Raw genomic sequence first — 11575 nt, 5'->3', positions numbered from 1 at the left:
CCTGCAATGTTAGCTCAGTTCAGAGCTGGAGAACTTGGAGGACTGGAGGACGAACAACATCAGTTTGTGCTACAGGAATCCTCAACAGGTTAATTAGTCAACTGTTTTGAATCACTTGTAGACATTACTTCACATTTGAAGGACTGATACTTTTTTTAAAAAAAGTTTTGGATAAACCTTCAAGAACAAGTATCCACAGTGAGAATCTGTCCAGAGTAACGTCAGGGCTTCAGTTATGAGAACGGCGGGTTCAATACAGTTTATCAGCCCCTTCGATAGCTCAGTTGGTAGAGCGGAGGACTGTAGAGTGTACCACATCAGACATCCTTAGGTCGCTGGTTCAAATCCGGCTCGAAGGAGGTACATTTTTATTTATATTTATCCATAATCACGACAAAACACCGCGAAAACTAAGTTTTTCGGAGGCACTCTAACGTTAGCTAGCTTGGCCAACTTCGCAGAGACACCTATATAGACTTAAAGTTAGAAGCGAAATTGTTAACCTTCACTTATTTGGTGTCCATATTTAAAACAAATAACACTACTGGATAAACAGTTCCTGATGAAAAACGAAAACAAATGAAAAAGAGTTCTGTTTTTCTTCTGATGTGGCTTCGTGCGACAATCACATTTTAACATGTATTTTTTACGTGCCACTTTCAATGAATATGAAGGCAATGTCCACATATAATGTAGCTTTCAGGAATTAAATGTGATTTATTTTGTGTTGTGTCCTTGCATCATAGCGTGCATAGAAGTACAGGAAGTCAGATGTGGCCTACGCGCCCTCTGCACAGCGAAGGTAAAAAAAACTTACAGCACCTGGCATCCCCAGGCGGTCTCCCATCCAAGTACTAACCAGGCCCGACCCTGCTTAGCTTCCGAGATCGGGCGTGTTCAGAGGGGTATGGCCGTAAGCCAAGGTAAACAACGCAAACACACCATCTATAAGCGTTCATCGGCTCCGTCCTCATTGTTTATCTGTATCTGTGAGTGGGGAAACATTAGCACACTTGAACAACTTTTGGGGGATGCCAGTGTTTTCAGAAAGAGGGTACATTCCTGCGTTTCTATCACTCCAGTTAGCATGGCGTTTTTAGAGTGTGGGTACATTTCAGCGTTCGTGTCATCTTATAGAAGACATTACTGCAAATGTTTGGAATCAAACCGAGAGAAAACACTGGACAGCTCGATTCCTGGGAGCGACAGAGAGCAGAATTATTAACAGGGATAACTGTTTCAGGCAATCACTGAGATATACCAGTGCAGCACAGCTTAAGAGAAACTGCTGTTGTAAACATCAGTCCGACTGCTGCAGCGTATACTCTATGAGTGACTACTAGTGTTGTGTCGGTCGCGAACGTGGCGTTCGAACGAACGGATCTTTTCAGTGAAGGAGGTGAACGGGATCACTTCATGGACTGATTTGTTCCTTTCTCAGTTCAGTTGAGCTCAGCCGCGATCATGTCGGCCGGGAGTGGAACTGCCATGACTCACTCAGAGAACTGTGAGGACGTGATTCTCGTTTGCGCTGTGATTCGTTCATGATTCGCGAACCTACTGCAGGCAGAGAACTGACGCTGAGGACGTGATTCTCGTTCATGCACTGTGCTGAAAGGGGCACTGTGTCTCTCACTCAGCCAGGGCAGAGGAGATGATTCACGTTCAGTAACGGTACTGCTAAAATTAGTGCTGTGTTGCTAACATCCATGTAGCATCATGTTAAGTGATTTTACTGTGCGCAGAGACAGACACTTTGACCGTGTAATAATTTTAGTGCATGTATACCACTCAGAGCACTGCGTCTCCCGCGAATGATTGGCTGCTTATCAGTTCAGGGAGTTGGAGAGCAGTGAACGAATCATTTTACTGAACGGATTCTAGAGATTCAGTTCAGTAAAACGAACTGCCGTTCCCATCACTAGTGACTACTCAGATAAAGTTCCATTACAATCTCTCTTAAGTACAATGGGCTACCCTGAGGAAAAATAGGTCTATTGAACCTTCACAGGTGAAACACATTTCAAAAGTTTTTATTCACACATTATTTTGATATAAGCACAGACAGAAATAGCTGAATGAGTAAATAATTAAACGTCAACAGGCCACCATTTACACAACAACAACAACAACAACAACAACAACAACAATAATAATAATACACAAGTCTCACTAAACAATAATGGACCAACGAGAGCAGCAATACTTATTGCTAGTGGTTGTCATTCTGTTTGTCTATCCTCGTTAGTATAGTGGACAGTATCTCCGCCTGTCACGCGGAAGACCGGGGTTCGATTCCCCGACGGGGAGGCGCTTTACGTTTTATGTGTGTTTTTGCTGTATAAGGTGGTATTTTTCTACAGAGCAGCACTGAAAGCTGCGCTTCTATGGACCTGTCACTCACTGTCGAGGACATCACAGTATCGCCTTCATCAACTGTGAGGAATCTGTGTGTGATGCTCACCAGCAGACCATCCCGCACATCTCCCGGCTGGACTACTGCAACTTGTGCGACCCCCATCCTCTGCAACTAAACCGTTACCGGTTTACTATATGCGATTATATGAATATTGAAGAAACAGTACCAGTAAAAGGGCTTCAACATGGTTTAAGAGTTTATGGAGGTACAGTACTTCACAGTTTGAGAGTCCATTTCATCTGTTCATAACAATAGTTAAGAAACCCCGACGCATCACTACCTGCCAAGTCTAATGTAATAGTTACCACAATTGTGGGAAATTGCATGTTACATTTATAGTAGGCAGCGCTATTACGTTTGTGGAAAATGTCTTACATTTGTGGATTTATTACATTAAATGCTGCAGATTTTTATTACTTTTGTGGTTTATTATGTTTGTGGCAATATTACATTGGCGGACGTTACTTGCTGCCTACAAGAGATCAAATCCTCAGCAACATCATATACAACAGTGCTAAATAATACAGTTTATACAGATTAGCCCTTACCTTAAAACAGAAGTGACCACACAGGCCTGGGATCAGCTTCCTTTGCTGAACTAATCCACTGCCTCTCCAGCTGACATCGGACTGATGTTTATAACAGCGGTTTCTCTTCAGCTGTGCTGCACTGGTATATCTCAGTGATTACCTGGAGCGATAGAAACGCTGGAATGTACCCACTCTCTGAAAACACTGGCATTCCCCAAAAGTTGTTCAAGTGTGCTAATGTTTCCCCGCTGACAGATACAGAGAAACGATGAGGACGGAGCCGGTGAACGCGTATAAATATTGTGTTTGTCTGCTTTGCCTTCGCTTACGGCCATACCACTCTGAACACGCCCGATCTCGTCTGATCTCGGAAGCTAAGCAGGGTCGGGCCTGGTTAGTACTTGGATGGGAGACCGCCTGGGAATACCAGGTGCTGTAAGCTTTTTGCCCTCTCGGTACAGAGGGCGCTGCTGCTGCTGCTGCTTCTTCGGTGGAGACACAGCTTTGAACAACAGAGCAGCTAGTCTGAGAGAGATGTTCAACCTTTTTGTGCTGCTTGTGTTTCGCTCACTTCTATATGTTTGCATCAAAAGCGTAGATGCATTGTATCATGACATGCCTTGGAAAATCCTTCGACAATTGACTGCATTCCCTGCTTATGCAGAGAAATTCAAAAGCTTACAGCACCCGGGATTCCAAGGCGGTCTCCCATCCAAGTACTAACCGGGCCCGCCCCTGCTTGGCTTCCGCGATCGGACGCGTTCGGGGCGGTATGGCCGTAAGCCCAGGCACATGTGACAAATGCACTATTCATACGCGTTCGTGCGGAGCGAAACAAGCAAAGCCGCTCCGCTCTTCTCTACTGACTCAGTCGGACTGATGTTTATAACAGCGGTTTCTCTTCAGCTGTGCTGCACTGGTATATCTCAGTGATTACCTGGAGCGATAGAAACGCTGGAATGTACCCACTCTCTGAAAACACTGGCTTTCCCCAAAAGTTGTTCAAGTGTGCTAATGTTTCCCCGCTGACAGATACAGAGAAACGCGTATAAATATTGTGTTTGTCTGCTTTGCCTTCGCTTACGGCCATACCACTCTGAACACGCCCGATCTCGTCTGATCTCGGAAGCTAAGCAGGGTCGGGCCTGGTTAGTACTTGGATGGGAGACCGCCTGGGAATACCAGGTGCTGTAAGCATTTTGCCCTCTCGGTACAGAGGGCGCTGCTGCTGCTTCTTCAGTGGAGACACAGCTTTGAACAACAGAGCAGCTAGTCTGAGAGAGATGTTCAACCTTTTTGTGCTGCTTGTGTTTCGCTCACTTCTATATGTTTGCATCAAAAGCGTAGATGCATTGTATCATGATCATGACCGGTGACCACTTAAAGGTTTGGTGAAATCAAATCGTAGAAAAACAGAACTCAGGGCTATGTTTAATAGTGAAAGTAAGAGCATTCACACACACACACACACACACACACACACACACACACACACACACACACACACACACACACACACACACACACACACACACACACACACACACACACACACACACACACACAGAGCTGTGAAGCCTTAAGAAAACCACTAATCAGTGAGGCTGATCGGAAAAAAAAGCCTTCCATTTGCTAGGGAGCATAAAGATTGGACTCAGTCTGGAGCAATGGAAGAAGGTCATGTGGTCTGATGAGTCCAGATTTACCCTGATCCAGAGTGATAGCGCATCAGGGTAAGAAGAGAGGCAGATGAAGTGATGCACCCATCATGCCTACTGCTCACTGTACAAGCCTGTGGGGGCAGTGCTATGATCTGGGGTTGCTGCAGTTGGTCAGATCTAGGTTCAGCAACATGTGCCCAAAGAATGAGGTCAACTGACTACCTGAATGTACTGAATGACCAGGTTATTCCATCAATGGATTTTTTGTTCCCTGATGGCACAGGCATATTCCAAGATGACAATGCCAGGATTCATTGGGCTCAAACTGAGAAAGAGTGGTTCAGCGAGCATGACACATCATTTTCACACAGATTGGCCACCACCGAGTCCAGACCTGAACCTCATTGAGAATCTTTGGGATGTACTGAAGAAGGCTTTGCACAGTAGTCCGACTCTCCCATCATCAATACAATTTCTAGGTGAAAAATTAATGCAACACTGGATGGAAATTAATCTTGTGACATTGCAGAAGCTTATCAAAACAATGCCACAGCGAATGCGTGCCACAATCAAAGCTAAAGGCGGTCCAACAAAATATTAGAGTGTGTGACCTTTTTTTTTAGCCAGGCAGTGTACTATTGTCACACCATGGTGAGTGGTGTCCTGTCTTGGGGTTTCTTTGTCTTGTGAATTTTCTGTCTTATTTTGAAAAGTGACTCTCCTCTCATTTCAGGTCACTTGCCCTTCCTTTTGTGTCACCGGTCTGTCCATCCATCCATTCTCATCCGCTTATCCGACCGGGTAGCGGGGGCAGCTGCCTGAGCAGGGACACCCAGACTTCCCTCTCCCCGGACACTTCCTCCAGCTCTTCCGGGAGGATCCCAAGGCGTTCCCAGGCCAGCTGGGTGACATAGTCACTCCAGCGTCCTGGGTCTTCCTCTGTGTCTCCTCCCGGTGGGACATGCCAGGAACACCTCCCGAGGGAGGTGTCCCGGGGGCATCCGAAAACAGATGCCTGAGCCACCTCAACTGGCTCCTCTCGATGTGGAGGAGCATTGGCTCTACTCCGAGCCCCTCACCCTATCTCTAAGGGAGCGCCCCGCCACCCTGCGGAGGAAACTCATTTCAGCCTCTTGTATCCGGGATCTTATTCTTTCGGTCATGACCCAAAGTTCATGACCATAGGTGAGGTTAGGAATGTAGATTGACCGGTAAATCGAGAGCTTCACCTTTCGACTCAGCTCTCCCCTCACCACGACAGACCGATACAACGACTGCATTACTGCGGCCGCTGCACCGATCCGTCTGTCATTCTCGCGCTCCATCCTTCCATCACTCGTGAATAAGACCCCAAGATACTTAAACTCCTCCACCTGAGGCAGTAGCTCTCCCCCAACCCGGAGGGGGCAAGCCACCTTTTTCCGGTTGGAGGTGCCGATTCTCATCCCAGCCGCTTCACACTCGGCTGTGAACCGTCCCAGGACATGGAGGTTCTGGCTCGAAGGAGCCAACAAGACCACATCATCCGCGAAAAGCAGAGATGAAATCCTGTGGCTCCCAAACCAGATCCCCTCCGGCCCGCGGCTGCGCCTAGAAATTCTGTCCATAAAAATAATGAACAGAACTGTTGATAAAGGGCAGCCCTGCCGGAGCACGGAGCTGGACCAGCTCCATACCCTCCGGTCTGACAATTCCTAATTGTTTCCACCTGTGTCCCCTTCCCTGATGTGTTTTATAGTCTGCGTCTCCCCTTGTCTTGTTGCCAGAGTATTTCGTCTTGTCATGTACCTCCAGCCCTAATTCATAGTCATGCCACAGTTTCTTTGCTACGTTTTGCCACGTTTGTATTTTCTGAATTGTGGTATACCTCTGAAGAAGAGTGATTTTGCTTTGATAATGTTTTGGTCAGGTTGTTTTGTTGGAACCTAGTTTTATTTCATAGCGTCTTTGTTTTCCCTCCCTTTGGAGCATCTTTTGGTTTGTAAGTTTTTCAGCTCAGCACAGCGCAGTTTAAGTTTACAACCTTTTGCTTTTTCCCCCTATGTGAGTGGTTTTATTTGTGTAAATTTCATAGTGTATTTTTATTCTAAGATCAGTGTAGACTTAGTAGTTTGCTTTTCCTCCTTCTGGAGTGATTTTTGTTGTTTTCTTCAGTATACTGAGGAACCCGCAAAATATTTTTAATTGACTGCTCGATTCATTTTGAACTCATGCCACATGCATTTCCCATGGACCGGTCAAACTGCCTTCATGATATCGCATCTGACCAATAGAACCAAGGCGTGGGCCTCTGCTGAATGGGGTCAGGGCTCATCTATCTGCGACTCTTTCACAAACTTCCAGGCAGCACTAACCAAGCCTTTTGACCCAGTTACCTCCAACAGAGAACAGAGGTTTTTTTCCCAAAACTCGATGAGAATAAGATCTGGGAAAAATGGAAAGTTAAGGGTCATAGTATTTTCACTAATGTGATACTGCATCAGTTGGACAGGGAGGTTGGCAGAGAGTGTGATGTATGTGGTTTGGAAGATGAGGACCTATTGCATATGTATGTGAAATGTACCAAACTGAGTTTTTTGATCTGTTGAAATGGTTGGTATGGGACAACAGGGATTCTTGGGAGTTGATTTTTCTGTTTGGTGTCTGGGAGAAGAGCAAAGCAATCAAATCCAGACAAAATCTAGCACGAGTATAGAGTAATTCCTGTTTGTACTATCTTCAAAAGTATGATACAAACTCAAATTGAGTACAGAATGATGCAAGGCACTGTTGATTTAACTACGCTCTTCACCAAAGACAGCAGTCTGTTTGTATACAAGAAAGGGGGAGAGATGGTGTAGAATTCGTAGGGGGGTTTAGAATTGATGTGATTCCTGGGTGTAACATTGAAATCATTTGTGTTACTTGCAATTTGTTTTGTTTTTTATATTCCTTTGAAATTTTACTGATTTATATTTACTGATTTGTTATATGCAAGCACATCGGAATACCGGGTGCTGTAAGCTTGGGTACATTCCAGCGTTTCTATCGTTCCAGGTAATCACTGAGATATACAGTACCAGTGCAGCACAGCTGAAGAGAAACCGCTGTCATAAACATCAGTCCGACTGAGTCAGCAGCAAGAAGAAACAAGGCCATCTCCTCCTGTCTATGGAGGGGAAAGGGAAATTTGATTGCTCACAGAGTGTTAATTGCTAAACAGAGGGAGGGGGGGGATTAGGATTGACATAAGTGCCAAAAGAGATGCACTAAGGCTTAAATTAGCAGATTTTTTGATTCGACCCGGCAGTCACCTCGGAAAGACTCACTGGCGGGCCACCTGGCTAAGTACGGTGAGAGGAGCATTTACAATCTATGCATTTCCTCTCCCAGAAAAGATTACGGTGGCCTGGCAGGGTACTATCGGGAGGCTTTGGAGGCGTTAGATTTCCTCTTAAGCCCAGCTTTTGCGTGGAAGGACAGATGTATGGCGAGTGGGTGCATGACGGCGGCCATACTCAAGAAAGTGGGACAGGTGGTCGGAAGCACCGTTGAGTTTGACACTGCAAGAGTGTGTATGGAAATGAAATATAGTAACATACTGTACAGGAGAAAGCAAGTGGTAGAGCTTGGACATAGATTCCAGCAAAGTCTGTTGACTGAGTGCAGAAATCTACTCGGGCAAAAGCGGTGAGGTGCAGGGCGATGCCCTGAGTTTTCTTCTGTGCCTGAAGAAACAACCGGTCAACGTAACATCTGTAAAAACTCGAGTGGTACATGATCATGGTGGCGAAAATCTTAAACACACAAGCGTCTGAAAAACATTGGCGGAGATTAGTTCCCACTAGAGTAATTCACACCATATGGCAAAGCATAGAAATCCCATTCATAACATCAAACTCTTTTCACCTTGATTTCAAAATCAGGCACAGGAGAATATACGCGGGCATCGTCCTGCACCAGATCGCAAAGCAGGTGTACAGCAGGATATGCTGCATGTGTGGTGAAACAGATGAGCACATGTTCCTGAACCAACAAGAAAAAAAAAAAAGAATCTTACAACAAACACTTGTTAAACACAGTCCTTGCATTTGCAAGACAAGCGGTGTGGATCAAAAGAAACAATGCACTGACAAGAAAGTCATCAGCAGTCAAAAGCTGTTCCCATTCTCAAAGCTCATGTGAGACTGTTGTACAGAGTGAAAATAGAGTGGGACAAGAGTGCTCTGAATCAAAATCAAACTGCAAAAAAATACACAAACAAATGGGATTGTGAAGCGTGTACGCACACCTGTCTACCAGGTGCACTTTGAACTGTTAGACATAACTGTTGAACGCGTATGAATAGTGCATTTGTCTCCTGTGCTTTCGCTTACAGCCATACCGCTCTGAACATGTGAGTGCGCAAAAGCGAGAGTGTCAACAGCAGCAGCAAAGGCTTTGTGTGCGGTTTCTGGCGGCATTTTCTCCTGTTTTTTCAACTATGTGAGTTTTATTGGACTACTTTTGTCACTGTGTATCCCCCAGCAGGAAAAGTGAAAAAGGAAAAGGGAGGGAAACAAGTTTGCCGAGGAATTGACGGTGTGTGTGCACGCGTGCAGGGCAGCAGCAAGGTAACACCAGCTGAACTAATGCAAGCAGTGATCAGGCTGTGTGGAGGCCTTGCTGGCATGCAGAGTGATCAGGGAGAGGACGTACGAGCTGACGATGATGAGCGCTGGAGGAAAAGAAAGGCTGATAGAGGGGCTGAAGATCAGGGACATGACAGTAGTGGCAAAGGAGCTACGTGAAAAAGAGGCGGTGGTTTCTTTTCTGAACCTCCTGGCTTACATCTTGGACGAAGATATAATGGATAAGCTCAAAACCTGGGGAGTCATGTGGCCGGGAAGCAAAATCGCAGACGGCACACGCTTCCTTAAAGTAAGGTTCAACAAAACAAAGTACAATCTCTGCCATATTCTACCAAGTTCAATACACATAATGGGGCAGAGTACTTCAGGGTGATACGTGACAAGCAAATCAGAGTCTGCAAGCTGTGCTTTCCACCTGGCCACATCCTGAGAGGCTATCCAGAGTTTAACTGTCACAAGTGTGGGGCTCAGGGGCATTATGCCAGAGAGTGTGATATGAAAGCAATGGAAAGATATAAATTCTGCTACAAAAAAACAAAAAAAACAAACAAAAACAAAGAGTGCATATGTAATGATGACAGTGAGCAGAGTGAGAAAGACTGAGGGAGAGTATTAAGTTGTAGCGTAGAGTCCTGGGTTTCGCAAGGCGAGTGGTGTGGATCACCAGGAACCATACGCTATGCGATGAAAAGGTTGTCAATAGTCAAAGACTGTCAACAGCCTCAAAGCACACCTGAGGGTTTTGCATGGAGCAAAAAAAAGGGACAAAAGTGCCCTAAACCAAAGACATTCAGTGTTTGAGGAACATAAGGAGAGCGAAGACAGCTTGTTGGACTTTGTTTTACAACTGTAGCAAATCACGCTGCATCGTGAAACGTTTTAATTCAGCTCTGTTTCAGTGTGTGTTCTCGATTTCACTTGTCTTCTGTCATGTGTTTAATTTAATCTGAATGGAGACCACTCGTGAAAACTTTGTCTTACAAAAACTGCAGTAAACATTGCACATAATCTTGTCGCAGTCTTGCTCTTTGTTGATCTGACAGATTTGTTTTCTTTTTGATTTGTTCTTTTGTCTTACAATCAGATCTGGTTGATCTGGTTCTTCGGGCTCATTTTATCTATTTAAGTCACATTCAGCTCACCAAGTTTGGTAAGGTTTTCTGTCAATTGTATTTTTGACACCGAGTGTGTGGAGAGAAGCTCTTGAAAAAGTTATATTGCACTTATATTGCAGATTTCATTTCCCTCATTAAGAATTTCCATATCTTGGAAAGCATTCCCCCACAAAAGTAATTTATAAGCATATATAGAATCGATATCCTGTGTATACAGGAGAAAAAAAAAAAAAAGTAAAGTGAAAAGAGGTGAGGGAGGAATGGAGGGGGGAGATTTATAACAATGGGGCTATAAGAATGCAAGAGGAGTGGCTATAAATGATTAAAAAAAACAAAAAAACAAAACAAAAAACAGTGCAGACAAGAAAAAGAAGGTATATAAAGAAAGGTCAGGTAGAATATTAGCGATAGAGTTTAAATACCAAGATGTGCTGTTTAGATCAATGTATATGTCCCAAATATAGAAATGGACAAAAGAAGTACGATAGAGGAATTGAAAGGGCTAGTGATAGGGAGATGTATAATACTAGGGGATTTTAACATCAAAAAAGGTAGCAAGCTAGATGTAGGGAAATGGCTAGTATTTACATGGGAAAATTCAAGGGAAATGTTGAAGAAGATGAGGGAGGAGTGCTTAGTGGACATATGGAGATATGAGAATCCAGGGAAGAGGAAATTTTACTAGGAGACAGATGAAGGATGAAGTGTTAAAACAACGCAGAATAGATTTGGTTCCAGCACAAGGAAAGAATATTAAATATATATATATATATATATATATATATATATATATATATATATATATATATATATATATATATATATATATATATATATATATATATATATATATATATATATATATATATATATATATATATATATATATATATATATATATATATATATATATATATATATATATATATATATATATATATATATATATATATATATATATATATATATATATATATATATATATATATATATATATATATATATATAGACAGAATAAGACATGAAATTGTCAGGAAAAGGGGTGGGGTTGGGATGCAGGCACAGACCCAGGGGCATCTCAAAGTTATCCCAGCGGGATCACCACAAAATCGCAAAAGCGATAGATGGGAAAGAAAACCAACCAAACTATATAGAGCCACTACAGGCTTCCCTAACGAAACAAAGCGCTAAAATGCTCAACTAAACCACCGCTGCCAAGCAGCTGATTCAAAACCAAAGC

General features: G+C 43.7%; 4 non-coding genes and 2 pseudogenes across 4 annotated transcripts; 4 read left to right on the top strand and 2 right to left on the bottom strand.

Moving 5' to 3' along the window:
- The first annotated feature begins 269 nt into the window (after nt 1–269).
- On the top strand, nt 270–359 carry trnay-gua. Its single transcript is given in 2 exon segments — nt 270–306; nt 324–359. It is a non-coding gene; the product is annotated as a tRNA-Tyr (tRNA).
- A 451-nt stretch (nt 360–810) lies between these two features.
- LOC119013148 lies at nt 811–919 on the bottom strand (annotated as a pseudogene).
- Nucleotides 920–2238: 1319 nt separating this feature from the next.
- trnad-guc lies at nt 2239–2310 on the top strand. The gene has a single exon. It is a non-coding gene; the product is annotated as a tRNA-Asp (tRNA).
- Nucleotides 2311–3272: 962 nt separating this feature from the next.
- On the top strand, nt 3273–3391 carry LOC119013147. Its single transcript, XR_005072698.1, has one exon. It is a non-coding gene; the product is annotated as a 5S ribosomal RNA (ribosomal RNA).
- Nucleotides 3392–3624: 233 nt separating this feature from the next.
- Nucleotides 3625–3733, bottom strand: LOC119013150 (annotated as a pseudogene).
- Nucleotides 3734–4027: 294 nt separating this feature from the next.
- LOC119013155 lies at nt 4028–4146 on the top strand. Its single transcript, XR_005072703.1, has one exon. It is a non-coding gene; the product is annotated as a 5S ribosomal RNA (ribosomal RNA).
- Nucleotides 4147–11575: the final 7429 nt, after the last annotated feature.

The sequence above is a fragment of the Acanthopagrus latus genome, chromosome 22, assembly GCF_904848185.1.
Source record: "Acanthopagrus latus isolate v.2019 chromosome 22, fAcaLat1.1, whole genome shotgun sequence".
Taxonomy (NCBI): Eukaryota; Metazoa; Chordata; class Actinopteri; order Spariformes; family Sparidae; genus Acanthopagrus; species Acanthopagrus latus.
The sequence above is the reverse complement of the archived record's forward strand: the minus strand, read 5'-3'. Positions and strand labels throughout refer to the sequence as shown.